Raw genomic sequence first — 14,427 nt, 5'->3', positions numbered from 1 at the left:
TCCATTTTGTTCTTTTCAATAAAACCACATGCACACGAAAATTGAACGTTACGTTTAGGTGACACGTACCAAGGTCAATTCATCATTTTTCTTTTTTATTTGAATTATTTCAAGGCATTCATGTCTCTCATGTCTCTCCAACAAAACTTTGCAGGAAACAGGAACCCATAAAATCTTGAATGTTAATTTCAAACTTTGCACTCAGTGAACCAGAATACAGAAAGGTGCAAGGTACAGTGCAATATATCTCGGGGACTTGGGGTCATGAGATAGACCCATTACATGGACAGAAATTGTACTAAAATGTTGTTAAAACTATTATACATTTTACTATCCATGACCATACTAGTGTAAGGCCGTGGATAGTAAAATGTAAAAAAAATAGTGTATGACCATGGATAGTAAAATGTAAAATGTAAAAAAATAGTGTATGGCCATGAATAGTAAAATAGTTTAAACAGCACTAGTACAAAATTTTCCCATTTAATGGATCTATTTCATGACCGCGTCCTTGTGCAGTATATTAGCTCACTGAGTTCCTACCAAATCCCACCAATATTCTAGTCTTATTCTTTGCAGCTACATGGCTACAGAATGATAAATAAGTTACACAAAACTGTATGAATACGGCTAGCAAGCCTGTTCGATTGAATAAATTTGTTTTTTTTAACTTTTACAAACAGGCGTTCTGATTGTTTGGATCAAAATATTTTAAAAAATCATGTTACGTCATTCATAATGATACTCAAATTTAAATCCATTAAAAGCAGCCCTAAAATAGAAAACCGTTCTGTGTATTTTATGAGTAACGAGTTATGAAACAAGCAGACTGTTATTTGGATTGTGCAACAAGGGTCCTATGGGAAATTTGTCATATGACAGATACGTACTTATTATTTGGTTAGGTTGTCTTTAATTAGAACTAGTTAGCTTTTTCGGGAAAATCGAATTAATAAATTATACTATGGAAGCTTTTAAGGGCCATATTATTGAATAACTACTCAACGGTAATATTATATCAAGTAAGATAACACAGTGGAGTTATTTTTTCGCCACACATATCTACTGTGCCAGTGGTCTAAAACGGTTTCTTACAGTATTCGTCTTCGTCAACGTATACAACTTGTTCCCAATGATATAATGATTAATTTGTTTTATCAAATTAATAATTTGTAATACAAAATTAATAATTCGTCATATCAACATTAATTCACAGGCAGAAATGAGTCAACTTTAAAGTTTATTAACACAAATTTAATTAAGTGATGTTTATGGTACATGTACATGTAACAGTAACATGAGTAAGTAGGTGTTTTAAAGAAATTGTCAGTAATTGTTTCTTTACATCACTTCAATAGTGTTAACTCAAAGGAGTTCTATATGAGGCAGGTTAAAAAAAAAAGAAGAAAAAGTTTTAAGACAAGATTGACTGTAATTGAAGTACTTGATTATTTCAATGATTCTGCTGTGACTAATCAGTACTAAACATTTACTGTAATTAGCCCTCAAATCCTCAATGTCTTTTCTTCACCGATGATCTAAACATTCATATACATATCGTTAGTCCTGCCCTCATCAGTCTCTGATTGTTGGTTGGATTATTACCAACATTTGCATCATCCTGAGGAAATTCTCTGCATGTCTTGGTTTCTTTATATTAATACCACACATGCTGATCTAAAAAGACAAAAAATAAAAAAAAGAGATTTTATTGGAGTTAGGAAGTTTAAACAATTACACAAAGTATGTATAAAATTACTGTTAACACAAACTATAACCAACATGCTCAGTTTGAATCCATTAGGTTCAACTTCAACTGGTGTAACATACGTCTTTGCAAGCTGTTCCTTCTGTGAGTGATTTAAAACTTGGAGCATTTAAAAAAAATAATGCAAGAAAAAGATACATGTAGATATATGAGACAAAATTATTTACAGTATATAAATGTACCTAGTACAAGTTTCAACTGTAATATAGTTGTTGATTTCCTCAGTGTTACAGCAAGCAATATTATAGCTAACTTCAGGGGAAAAAATAGGTAAGAACCTTAGAGATCATGCTCATCTCATAATATCCCACACACCCACATTTACAATTAAGAAAAGTTTAACCAGTATATCCTAGAAAATAGCCTCTTTGACAGATTTCTGTAAGAATAAATTCTATCAAAATTTTCATTTAAACTAAGCATTTACCAGTCTTAGAAGGAAATTTGTAAAAAAAACAAGCTTGACCCAGCTCTGAATTTTTATTTTGGTTAAATGTATGACACAGGATAATGTTTTGACCAGAATAGAAGCAGTCAAATAACTTAAATAAACATTGTACTTTCAATTTAAGATTTTTATAAGATTTCATAACATGAACAGACAAACAGACAAAGAGTTTTCCATAGATTCCAGAATTTTGTTTCTGTTTCTGAAGGATAGATCAAAAGAAATTGAAAATTCACAGTCATTGCCTTTTGGTGGAAACATTTTTTAGTTTAAACCCAAAAAATGGGAAAATGTCCCATATTAATGTTCCATAACTCAAAAAAGTAAAATCCAAAATGTATAAAAAAAAAATCAAAAGGGATCTTATGGTAATAAAAATTTAAAAAATCAACAATTTCAAGGAAATTGTTTGAAGTATTTTCATGTTATTGTGCAAATATGGAAAATCTCTCTCCCCATTTTATGAATAATGTCCCATAACACCAAAATTAATAAAATACTTTGCAGAGCGCAGCTTGATACTTTTTTTCTAAATGATTCAAGTCAAAACCTCCAAAATTCAATCAAATCAACCCTTTTTTGAGGGTATGGCATCTTGTAGTACATTTTTACAGAGATCATTCCCTTTTTATTCAAGGTATCATCCACAATTAAAACAAAAGTTCTTGGTTCTGACCCCTTATTCTTACTTGGCTCAAGTCACGACCCCCAAAAATCAATCCTAGTCTTCTTTTTGTGGTATGGCACTTTGTTGTAAGTTTCATATGAGATCCATTGACTTTTACTCAAGTCATTGTCCAGACATAAGAAAAGTGCTTGTTTCATGCCCTTTTTGACCCTTTATTCCAAATACAAATGTAGTTCCAAGTCTCAACCCCCAAAATAAATCCCAATCTTCCTTTGGTAGTACGGCACACCGTGATACAATGTCAAAGATATCCACTCACTAATAATCAAGTTATTGTCTGAACATCTGTCATCAGGAAAATCATATTTCTGGCCCCTTATTTCTAAAACGTCCAAGTCTTAATCCCAAAAATCAATCCCAGTACTAGTCTGACCATTGTGGCAAAACTATTGTGGAACAATATCCAAGACCTTCCTATGCTTTTACTGGAGATACATGCATGTTGATAAATTCTTTGAAATGCTTGCTTTTGGTTCCTTTTTGGTCCCTTAATCTAAAACAATTGGGTCATAGCCTCAAAAAATAATTAACAATCTTGCTTTTTTTTTTTTATAAAGAACAACCAACAATTGCTCAAGTTATCGCACAAATACCAAGTGTTTTCATAGGACAACAGCGCCATACCATTATATGATTTTTTTTGCAGTCATATAAAAATCAAAAATTTATTAAAAAATTGAAAGGGAGCTCAACTCATTAAAAATCTTTTTTTTTTTAATTTGGAAGGGAGCTTTCATCAATAGATATATATCGACAACTCACCAAAGTTTCATTTAAGCGACATAAGTTCCTCATTTAGCTTGGCTTTACCTTCTTATTAGATTTTAGCGAAAAACAAAGCAATTTTGTAGGAGTAATGCTCTCAGTCTTATAAAATGTGAACAGGTCAGTTTGGGCAAACAAGGTGTTGCCCCCTAGCTACGTCAAGCTAATACCCCCAGTCAATTAAGGTTGAATGGAAGATGTGCTACAAGTTATCTAATAAATACTTATGCATTCCTTCAAACAGAAGCTATGAAATCTGTTACGAAAATTTCCATTTGTATTAGGACATTTTTTGACATATTATTTAGTTTATCAAAGCATGTCACCAATATGTCCGTGTAAAAAAAAAAACCACCTGCCAACCTCTAAATATCATCAGAAATTATCAAAGTTACAAAGAAACTAAACTTTGTGATCTCATTTGGAAAGCTTTTTTGTCTGGATTTAGTAATCTTTTTAACACAAAAATTATGCCTACAAGTCTTTTCAGTAGGTAAGCAAGCTTAAATATTTACTATTAACAAGGCTAGAAACTACATGTAGTATAGTACACATTCTCAGCATTATTTTGATTACTTTCGATAAACATACACACAGACAATGTACTTTCAATACATACATCAGAGTTCAATGTCTTTTTGGTACTGAATGTACATAGAAGGGTGGCCACATGACCAGAAAGTACTTGTAGTATAAAGGTATGTGAGACCTAAAACCTTAAAATTGATTTACCTCCCGCTTCAGTCCTCCATTAACATTTTATTCCTTCATGCACATTTATATATTATGCCTAACCTTCCTATAAAATTTCAACAAAATTCCCTGAGCGCAAGAAGGAGTTGCGCTAACAAGAAGTGTGATTAATACACAGATAGATGTGATGAGTCTTACATGTATGTACATTTTTTCTGTACATTACTTAATTTTTATTAGGGATCGAGGGGTTATAAGAAAAAAAGGTTTACATGTAGTTGCCAAAAATGTATGTCGCTGTCAATTTACAATATGCATTTGTTGGAATACATGTACATTGAACATGTCTAATTGTTGATTATCTTGAGCAAAATGTACTTCAGTGGCCTTATTGCTTTTGCAATACTAGTAGATAAAATCTTAGAAAACAGTTCATCATTGAATATTGGGAAAGTAGATACGAATAAGGGTCACAATCATAAGCTACAGCCTTATAGTAGTCCATGTGTCAAGAGTTGATTTAAGAAAACTCATTCTAAGTTTAAGCTTTTTATTTCATTTGAGTGAGAGATAGACCACCTATTATTACAATTCTCAGAATGTGATTGATTAATATAACAAGACAGCTATAAGCTATATCCACTGCCATCACAAAATACAAGTCTAACTGTAAAAGTCCCGTAACTCCTATAAAATTTGTCCAATTAAAAAAGCAGCACAATATGATCAACTACAAACAATATCAACAAAACTTGAACAAAATCCATTAACCTGAGAAGTTGCCTTTGATAAGTGGTTGATAGCAAATATACCATGTAAAAGTACAACAAACTTCCATTACTCCTGGTTTAAAATATCATGTGAAAGCACTGGGGCAGATGCTAGTACATGAACATGTAAATGAATAATGCAAACAAGCTAAGGTCACAGCTCAATACTTTCTATACAACTACCGATATACAAAAAGATTGATACATTGTATGTATTGCCATACATATATGTGTACATGTATGTACTCAACGCAGCAAAACAAAAAAAAAAAAGTCCCATAACTGTCAAAATCAAACTGTTGGTGCAATATGATCAACTACATGTACATATTGTATCTAACAATCCAACAAAATTTGAAAAAAAAAATCTGTCCAGCAGTTTCAGAGGAGTTGTGAACTCACAAAATCCATAAATAATCAGTATTTCCCACTCTCATTTAAAGGGGGACGAGATAATTAAAAAACAATCTGAATTGGCAGGAATGAAAAGATATTTACAATATTTTTTTTTGAAAAGTAAGTTTGTTATATTCGGAGATCTACTAAATAAAATATAGGTAACTCATTTAGACAACTGAAAATGGAAAGGCACTTGTGTATTTACATGTACATGTACAAATAATATCAAAAGTAGGCATAACATATATTGTAGCTAACAGTCAGACAAATTTGTATCACTGGAAGAAGGCTTTGTTTCACCTCCAATATTTTGTTGCTGATGATATTTTCTCTTCTTCCTTAAATAGAGACATGAACCACATCGTGTGTAATTTAACACAATAGTTCATAATTTGTTTATTAACAACCCTAGAGAAGCCTGAACTTATATGAAATACTGCTGTCCATAGGTTTATTAAAGGTTATTCTTAATATAAATGAAGCATTGAACTGTACATTTAATGAACCGAACCATTTCTACAAGCTGTGTAATAGATTTATATCGCTGTTCTCATTTATGTTCTGTGAGGGTCTATTTCACACTACCACACAGCCAAGTTCCCAAATATCTGACAGTGGAATGAAGCAAAAAGACACAATTTACCTGAAACAAAAACAAGAACAATTTTGACATCATTTTTCTCTATTTAGGTCATCTTACATGTGATGTTATTTCAAAGTCATCTTTTTAATCCTTTAATTCAAAAAGACATAAAAACTTTTGTTTTTTTATCTTTCTGTTGTTAAAACTTTAACCAAGACTGATGCTACAACAACAAATGCTACATATAAATGCATGTAGGGCAGCTTCACGAAATGTTGTTTTTTTTTTTTAGAAAAACATAATTTTACATTGATTCTGTGGAGATTTTAAAAATGAAACTCGCTTTTGGTAGGATGCTGTATATTGGGGTCTCACAGTATCACACTGGTTTTTGGTCATATGTGACATCACGCAGTTTTTTAAGACAGAAGCAATTCTTGTCAAATCAGCTGCTTACCAAAATCTCAGTCAACAATGAAACAGTTGTATGATAGTTCATTATTTAGAGCAAAATATAAAAATCTGTTAGACGTTTAGTCTTAAATTTTGGGTATAAAATTGTTTCATAAGAGAATCGCTTGCCGGTGAGATTTAATTTCTATTTGACCAGTTATTGTTTTCTAGACTGAAGAAACACATGCCTTTGGAAAGCGATCTTCTTTTTTAATGTCGGATAATTTTGGTTTCACATAGAAAATTTATTCTGGAATATTCAATCAAAAAATAATTTATAAAATTTTAATCCACAAAGAGAAATTTAAGGGGAAAGTTGAACTTAATGAATGCTCAATCAACCAATCTTTGATAATTCATTTTTCCCCGTTATTTACCTAAAAATTATCTAAAATTATTTTATATCATTTCTATTTAAAAAAAACGTAAGTCAGGTCTTTTACTCTCCTGTTTTGCAGGCGAATAAAGGTTGTCCGTAGACAGTAATGTAAAAAAAAAATCTAAGTAATTTTGAATATATATAAGTTTTCAGGGCCGTAGCTGCCTATACGCAAATACGCAGTTGCGTACTTTCGGAAAAAGTAACAAAAATAAAAACACACATTTTAAAGATGAAATAAAGGTTTTATTCAATGACTCACTGGGGGTCTTCAGCGACCCCCCAAAGACCCCTCGCCATAATTTTGCGTACAAATAAAACAGGCCTAGCTACGCCCCTGGTTTTTGAAATCCAAGTAGGAGAATTGAACTTTATGGACCATCAATCAATCAATATATGGAGATTACCATTACTCTCTCCCTTTATTTTAAAATATTTTTGAAGGTCCTGATATATCAATCAATCTTTTTATCATTATAAATTAGAATTTCATATTTCAGATATTTTTCTCATACAATTTCTGACCAGAGGGACATACTATTTAATTTACTTTCTCTTTTTCTGTCAATAAATCGTATTGTAAGTCTCTTACTCTCCTGTCTTGCAGGCGAATAAATATCGCCCGTAAAGTAAGTTATATCCAAGAAAAAAATGTAATATTCAAAGTATTGCCGTATGTAATGTCTTTTATTCTCCTGTCTTGCAGACGAATAAATGTCCGTTACGTAAGTCAAAATTTTCTTCTTTCAATTTTATTTTAAAAGGACACGCGAAGCATTGGGAAAGGACAACTTAATAGCCTTCATACAGGCAAGTTCCTCATCTGACCCAAATATCATGTGGTCAGTATCAAGCAACTTGCCCTGAAGGTGGGAGGTGAACTTATGATAGGGGTCAAATTGACCATCCCAGTGTAATAGCATGGGACCTATCATAACTGGATGCACAGAAGTTCTATCGACAGATTACTACAAGACAAATTTAGAAACAGTAACAGAGTTGTGATTTGGAAAGTAAGAGGACTTAAAAATCCTAAGGATAGTGCATTTCTTCAAGACGGTGTCCATTTAACCGAAGAAGCAGAAAAGACATATGTCAGACAAATTAAATTAGCCATGTTTTAGTAAACTTTTTAAACATTAAGTATTATTTCGTTTGTTTTAGCATGTTTGAAATTCGTTTTCTAATAAATAAAGTATAGAAATTCCATTTATCTTTTCATCAAGATGTTACGAAATGGTTAAATATTACGTATAATATAACACATATTACCAATGGCATCATTTATTGGTACATACAAAGTAAACAACTATATCATTTACCACAAAAAATAGATGGGACATTTTGACATTCGAATCTATTTACTGATTAATTACGTTTCCTCATCGTCACCGTAACATTATTAGTTTATTTATCTAGTCGCCATTTTGAACTGTCTACGAGTGGAAAGACACGTTGATTTAATAAAATAACGTTGAATCATAACAAGTTATATACCATACATCATTGTTTTTTGTTTATTTAAATGCAAATAAATAGCTATTTAACTCCTTCACATCACCAGACTTTGCGAACTGATCGCGCGACGATGTCTAGATGCCGATCTATGAATAAATATCCAGAATAGTAGTTGATATATTATTTTCAATGGTCACATAGAAAAATAAACACTATATAGAAACTAAGAAACATTTATTTACTCAAATAATTAAAAATTACGATACCAGTCTTTACCAGACTTTTGTGTTCTCTACCACTCTTTGTTTAGTAGGACATCTAATCTTTGTTTGGTCGAGCGTTTACCATATTTGAATGTACATTTGCATAATTTGACATGTATGTTTTCATGCTTTAGGTTTTTACATTCTGTAAAATATTGTATATCTTTATCTTTAATTAAATTCTTGGCAAAATTTGCTCCCCAAATTTCGCCTCTCTATGCATAAATGGTTTAACAGTATGGTCAAATATATATACGGTTTCACATTTGCCTTTACATCATTAAAGCATTTATTTAGTTTGAAGTATGCCTTCAGAGCTCTGTTATGTAAATCAGTGCTGGCATCTGTATAGTCCGAATTTCTTCTGACCCTGCAACCCTCCTCTTTTTCATTTGGATAGTGATATGTCGGGTTATCAATATCCAAATAAAAAAAGAGGAGTTGCAGTGTCAGAGGAAATTCGGAAAAGCATCTGTAAAAAGTATTTATAAACCCTGATTCTCTCTTTAGGAATATTATTGATTTTGAATATGTCCTTCTCCAGTCTTCCCGTTTTATTAAATTTGAGGGACTCTGTTTTCTAAATAACAAAAAGTCGTACTAAGTTCGTTTCATAAAATTTTCTCTTTTTCCGTTTCAAACTTTGTTCAACCAATAAAGTTACGGGAGATAACCCAATATTTGTAAAATGAGATTATACCGCGAAATAATTCGTATGGTTTGGAAGGGGTGTAATACTTTTCAGAAAAAAACTTGTATTCGTAATATTATCAAAGGAATGGCATAAAATTTTCTTTATCATCCAGTTAATCTTGGTACATTTTTGTGAGAAATTGTTGGCCTTTTTCTGATGAGAAGACATTATTATAGAAGAAAAATAACTTCCTGGTTCAACTGCAGGAAAGACCAAGAGAAGCAAGTTAATTTGATTCAGGTAATTTTTAATATTGAAATTGAATTTATGAGGCTTTCCAGCAAGTCTACAAACACTGAAAAATCTCTGTCGACTCACTTTCCACCACTCAGTCTACTGTCAGATGAGTGGGAATGCTCGATGGTAGCAGCAGTACACTACTGAAGCAACTCATCTTAAACCAATGAACAGATTTTCATGAAACTTTATACTTAGAATAAAGGTCATGATATAACTAGGAAATTATGATCCTTTTAATTTTGTAAAAGTTTAAGTATGCCCTTTGAACTTTGTTTCCTGAAATGCTCCACTGAAGCATCTCTGTAAGTGAAACTCTTTTTATTGTAGTCAGAGGACTTTTAAGGTTAGAATTGTTTTTATTTGCATCATCAATTTGTGGAAATTACCACCCTGGGTTTAATTAACTCCCAATATATCCAGTGTGGGGATATTTAATAGTACTTGAAAGTATATAAGATCTTCCATTTGGAGTATCAGTTTACAAATGTACATGTACAAGACTGGCAAAGTAGTAAATAAGTGTTAATTGCTACAAATCAGTTCTACAGTTAGATAATTATTTAGAGATTAATGTGAATTATTGAAGTGTGACACAGAAGTTCCATGTACTCTGAGTAAATGTACATGTACACTGTATACAAAATGTACTTCGTGATCATACATTACTTGTGATGAATATCTAACATTCTGCAGTGGGTCACGTGTAAGGCGTAACACAGTCCTTAACCTACACTGCCTATTCTTTGATAACCATTTGGAATGTATTGGTTACATTATTTAGCAGTCCATAATGTTTGAGTGAGAGATGATGGGTCACATTTGATGCATTTTGCCAAATTTGGGCTTATTCATACCTGTCAACTGTCCTGTTTTTTTTTGTGGGTCACATCCAGTAATTTGTCCCTTCACCCAATATTTTTCAATTAGCTAACAGTTCATAAAATAATTTCATGCAGTGACCGGTTTTCACCCATTTTCTTCTAGTTGCAGTATTGTCAAAGTTAAGTGTTTATTTATTTGTTAATTATCAAAGCCAATTAAGAATTGTCATCTCAGTTTATGAAAATACATGCTGTCGTAATTAACCTCCAGGTAAACCTCAGGTAATTATCGGTTATCAATCACCAGGTTAGGGTGTGCACTATTATCAGTTGATGAGTGAGATGTAGAAAACTAATCCTGATTGGATCTATTATCATTCTATGGACATCCAATAATTTGTTAATAATTAATATCTACTGCACAATTAATTTCACAAATACTGTCATGTAGAACCATGTGTTTAAACATTGTTTGTTTATTCAAAATGTCAGTATTTCAATCTTTATAAAATTTTCTATATCTTCAACAGTGAAGCCAAAAGTTATGTTTGCATAGTCACAGAAGATAATATTCCTATTAATTAAATATGATTTTAAAATTTGGTTGCATCAATACTGATCATGCAACATTTCACCTCATGGTATGTGATTAGTGTAAAGAATAACTTGTTCTTAATTAGACTAACTTTGTCTTACTAGAAACTTTAATTCTTTCTAGATAGTACATCTTCTGGATGTTGATCATGAACACACTATCCTTGTAAATATGACTATAGAAACTATAATGATGTGAGATTTAAAAACTGTAGTCCATGTCTATGTGAATATATTGTCACAATTTTTTATTGGTGGGGGTAATTAGACTTCTATTTTTTATTGGTGGGGGTATTTAGACTTCTATTTGAAAGAAACTCTGCAACGTATTGATTGGATTGTTGATTGTACATGTGTTAGTGATGCATTGTCATCATGTAATTAAGTCATCAAAAAAGTCTGTCTGCTTAATATTATGCAAGATTTTTTGAGTTTTTGATCCTTCAGGATAAAAAAAAACCTTGTGTTACCAGTCTATCACTGGAACCTCCCTACTATTTCTGTTTGTTTTTGTTTGTTTGTTGGGGTTTAACGTCCGAGCAGCAATATTTCAGCTATATTCAGACATGAACATGAAATGGATGATAAAATGAACATGATATGAAAAAAAAGGATGGGATACAAGGATAATAGGGTCGACAAATTTTGATTGCCACTGGAAAAAGGGGGGATGGGTAAGGTCAGGCAATTTAGCCTCCTGTGGCGGAGCGCAAAGGTTCCTACTCCTATCGAATACCACAGCAGGGTTCTTTCACGTGCGAGGAACGTGGCATCTTTCCCAACATGTTGCACCACTATGGTTTGCAGTCAGGTTTTCCGTATTATAGCCTGACAACCCCAGCATGTAACACGCCAGGGGTACCCCATTCCACCACCTTGGGCACACATCCCAGTTGTTCTGTGGGCAGAGCGCCTAGTCCCCGGCTAGGTTTCTGAGCACTATTTAGTTGCCTTATACGACAAGCTTAGCGCTGCTGCAGGCCTATTCTTTTAACACCCGGACCTGCACGGGGTCTACTATTTCTGAACACTACACAGAAATGTAGTCCAAATGTAATTCCTTTTATATCATTTAATACCTAATTTATAACAAGTACATTTTTGTAAATACATGTATGTTTCTTGCAATTTTCTGCTCAATAATATTCTGTTATTGAAGCAAATAAAATTAAGATCTAGTCTTCATATCAACTCAAGATTTTAGGGACTCCTTTTTGGCCTTGAAAGATATTTAATTATAAATTTACATTTATGGAATTTATTTCTTGCAGTAATGTGTTTGGAAAGATAAAATGTGTTTATTTTTATTTTAACTAAGTAAAATTGGCAGGAAAATTCAAATTGATTAAAGTGTCTAGATTTTGAAAATCTTGTGTTAAGGAAATTATTTTCTTAAGCTGATGTTGGTTTTATTTAAGTATATTTGTTATGTAAATTATGATAAATACTGTATTATAGCTTTTGAATGTACATGTAAGTGTACATTAACTTTTGGATAGATTTTAAATTGGGGAAAAAGGTGAAATGGAACAAAAATTTGTAAATCAGTGTATGAAGTTGGATCAGTAGTATAGATTGACTTTAGATTTATACATATTAAAAAAGGACATTTCTTAATAGTGTTTTGAATGCATTGTATGATGGCAATTTTATTTAACATCAAATAATCTTTGAAATTTTGTTTTATGCTACAAATTTCACAAGAATAAAAAACTGCTTTTGCTATCAGCACTTTGATTTTACTCAATGCAGTTGATGACCAGTTTTTTCACTTTCAGAGGTTGACAGGTTATTTTAAGTATTACTTGCATAGAATCCTGGAATTGTTTTCAATTGTGGACTGCAGACTGGTAAAATAATCAAAAAGTGAGTTTGATTCTCATTTCCAGAGCTTCATAGTGGGCATATAAAATTGTTGGTTGCTGAACTTGAATCTATTAGGTTGTAAAGTACAAATGTACGTGTATTTACCAGTACTCTGAGTAAGATTTACATTGTAAAGTGTCTTTCATTGTGTCAGAGCCAGCATTTTTCTATACAAGATGGGTCTTCCCTACTGATGAGTGGAACTGAAATGCAATGTAACATCAGTTTTTACATGTAGATACTTCCAGTTCCTACCTTATACTGGATACCACAGCTTCACTAAAAGCTTTTTAAATCATGGTTTACTTAAACTTCCAGCAAATGTTCTTTAGTGGTTTAACCTGTTCCGGTGCAATCTTTATCCAGTGCAATCACAAATTTGGATATATTGCAAAGAAGAACATGGTTATATTGCTAAAAGATTGAAGTCATCACTACAATAGTTTTATGGCTGTCATCATGAATTCATGGATCATTACAGTGTATTAATCTGCACCATAGACTGAATTGTTCACTGTGTCATAGTTTTCTTTTCCTCTTTCGTCTACCCCAGAGTTGTTGTTTTCTAGGAAAGCAGAGGACACTTATTGCCTGGTTCACCTAGTAAATGCTACCAGTTTTTGGTGGAGTTTGAGTTGCTCATTTACATTTGCTTCTTTGCACATGTTATTTTGGATATTTCGTGTTCTTTGTCATGTGTGTCTATTTTCCTTGTCTAGTCTTATATCCTTGGATTATATTCTTTTGATTTCTGCTTGAATCTTGGTTCCCTTGATTTCTCTTTCATAAAACTAACTTTTCTACTTGATAAAGGGAAAGTGGATGATAATAAACAACTTTCGTTTTACTTTTGTTTCTTTGTATGTATTATTTTAGTTACTTTATGTTCTGAGTTGTGTTCGTCTGTTTTCCATGTCTGGTCTTTTTCCCTGGATTACATTCTTTTGATTTCCGCCAGAATTTTGGTTCCCTTGGTTACTCTTTCCCACACTAAAATTGCACTTACCTTGAGTGTCCGGAAGTTGGAATCCTAGAATACATTATAGTAAGGCTTGGATTGATCTCGCATATTTTTACTTTATCCAGGAAAGAATTGGGCCAAAAAAAGGCCATAAAGGCAAAAAACCAACACCTTTCTGGTTTTTGGATAGTCACTTGGTTGAAAGTGAATAGATTTCTACAAAACCATACTAAAGCTTTCCGTACCACAGTATGATGGCTTTAAGGTTTGTGACCCCGATAGTATACAAATTAAGGGTCAAAAAGAGATCTGAAAAAGTATTTTCTTCAATGTACATGTAGTATTAATCGTTTTTTTTCTTATATCTAACTGCAAATATTAAAGTACTGTAACTTCATTTACTTTCATTCTGGTCAGATTCACAAAATGAAATAAGAGCTGTATCAAGTTTGAATGTTCTGTCCTTACTTACATGTATTTGTCTTAAATGTTCAAACTTCAGCCTCTGCAGTCACATCGATCTGTGCCCTGTTATTAAAGCTTTTAATAAAAATAAGTCAATGATTACACAATACATGGACCTT

The 14,427-nt window shown here is 32.2% G+C and overlaps 1 protein-coding gene and 1 long non-coding RNA gene across 2 annotated transcripts in view; one reads left to right on the top strand and one right to left on the bottom strand.

Annotated features, from left to right (window-relative positions):
• Positions 1-932: 932 nt before the first annotated feature.
• LOC148623033 (uncharacterized) lies at positions 933-14,397 on the bottom strand. The gene is made up of 4 exons (XR_015920755.1): positions 14,316-14,397; positions 12,988-13,085; positions 6,043-6,174; positions 933-1,677 (listed from the first exon to the last, which is right to left on the bottom strand). It is a non-coding gene; the product is annotated as an uncharacterized LOC148623033 (long non-coding RNA).
• The window catches only part of LOC148623032 (leucine-rich repeat serine/threonine-protein kinase 1-like), a 66,310-nt gene continuing 61,213 nt past the window's right edge, over positions 9,331-14,427 (top strand). Inside the window, exon 1 of the mRNA XM_088573508.1 lies at positions 9,331-9,601. The gene's annotated coding sequence lies outside the window, so the exon portion shown is untranslated. The remainder of the gene's footprint in view (positions 9,602-14,427) is intronic.

This window comes from Perna viridis, chromosome 3 (assembly GCF_037379345.1).
Source record: "Perna viridis isolate PV_CMFRI_1.1 ecotype Kerala chromosome 3, ASM3737934v1, whole genome shotgun sequence".
NCBI classification, from domain to species: domain Eukaryota; kingdom Metazoa; phylum Mollusca; class Bivalvia; order Mytilida; family Mytilidae; genus Perna; species Perna viridis.
Note: the sequence above shows the minus strand (reverse complement) of the source record. Positions and strands in the feature narration are given on the sequence as shown.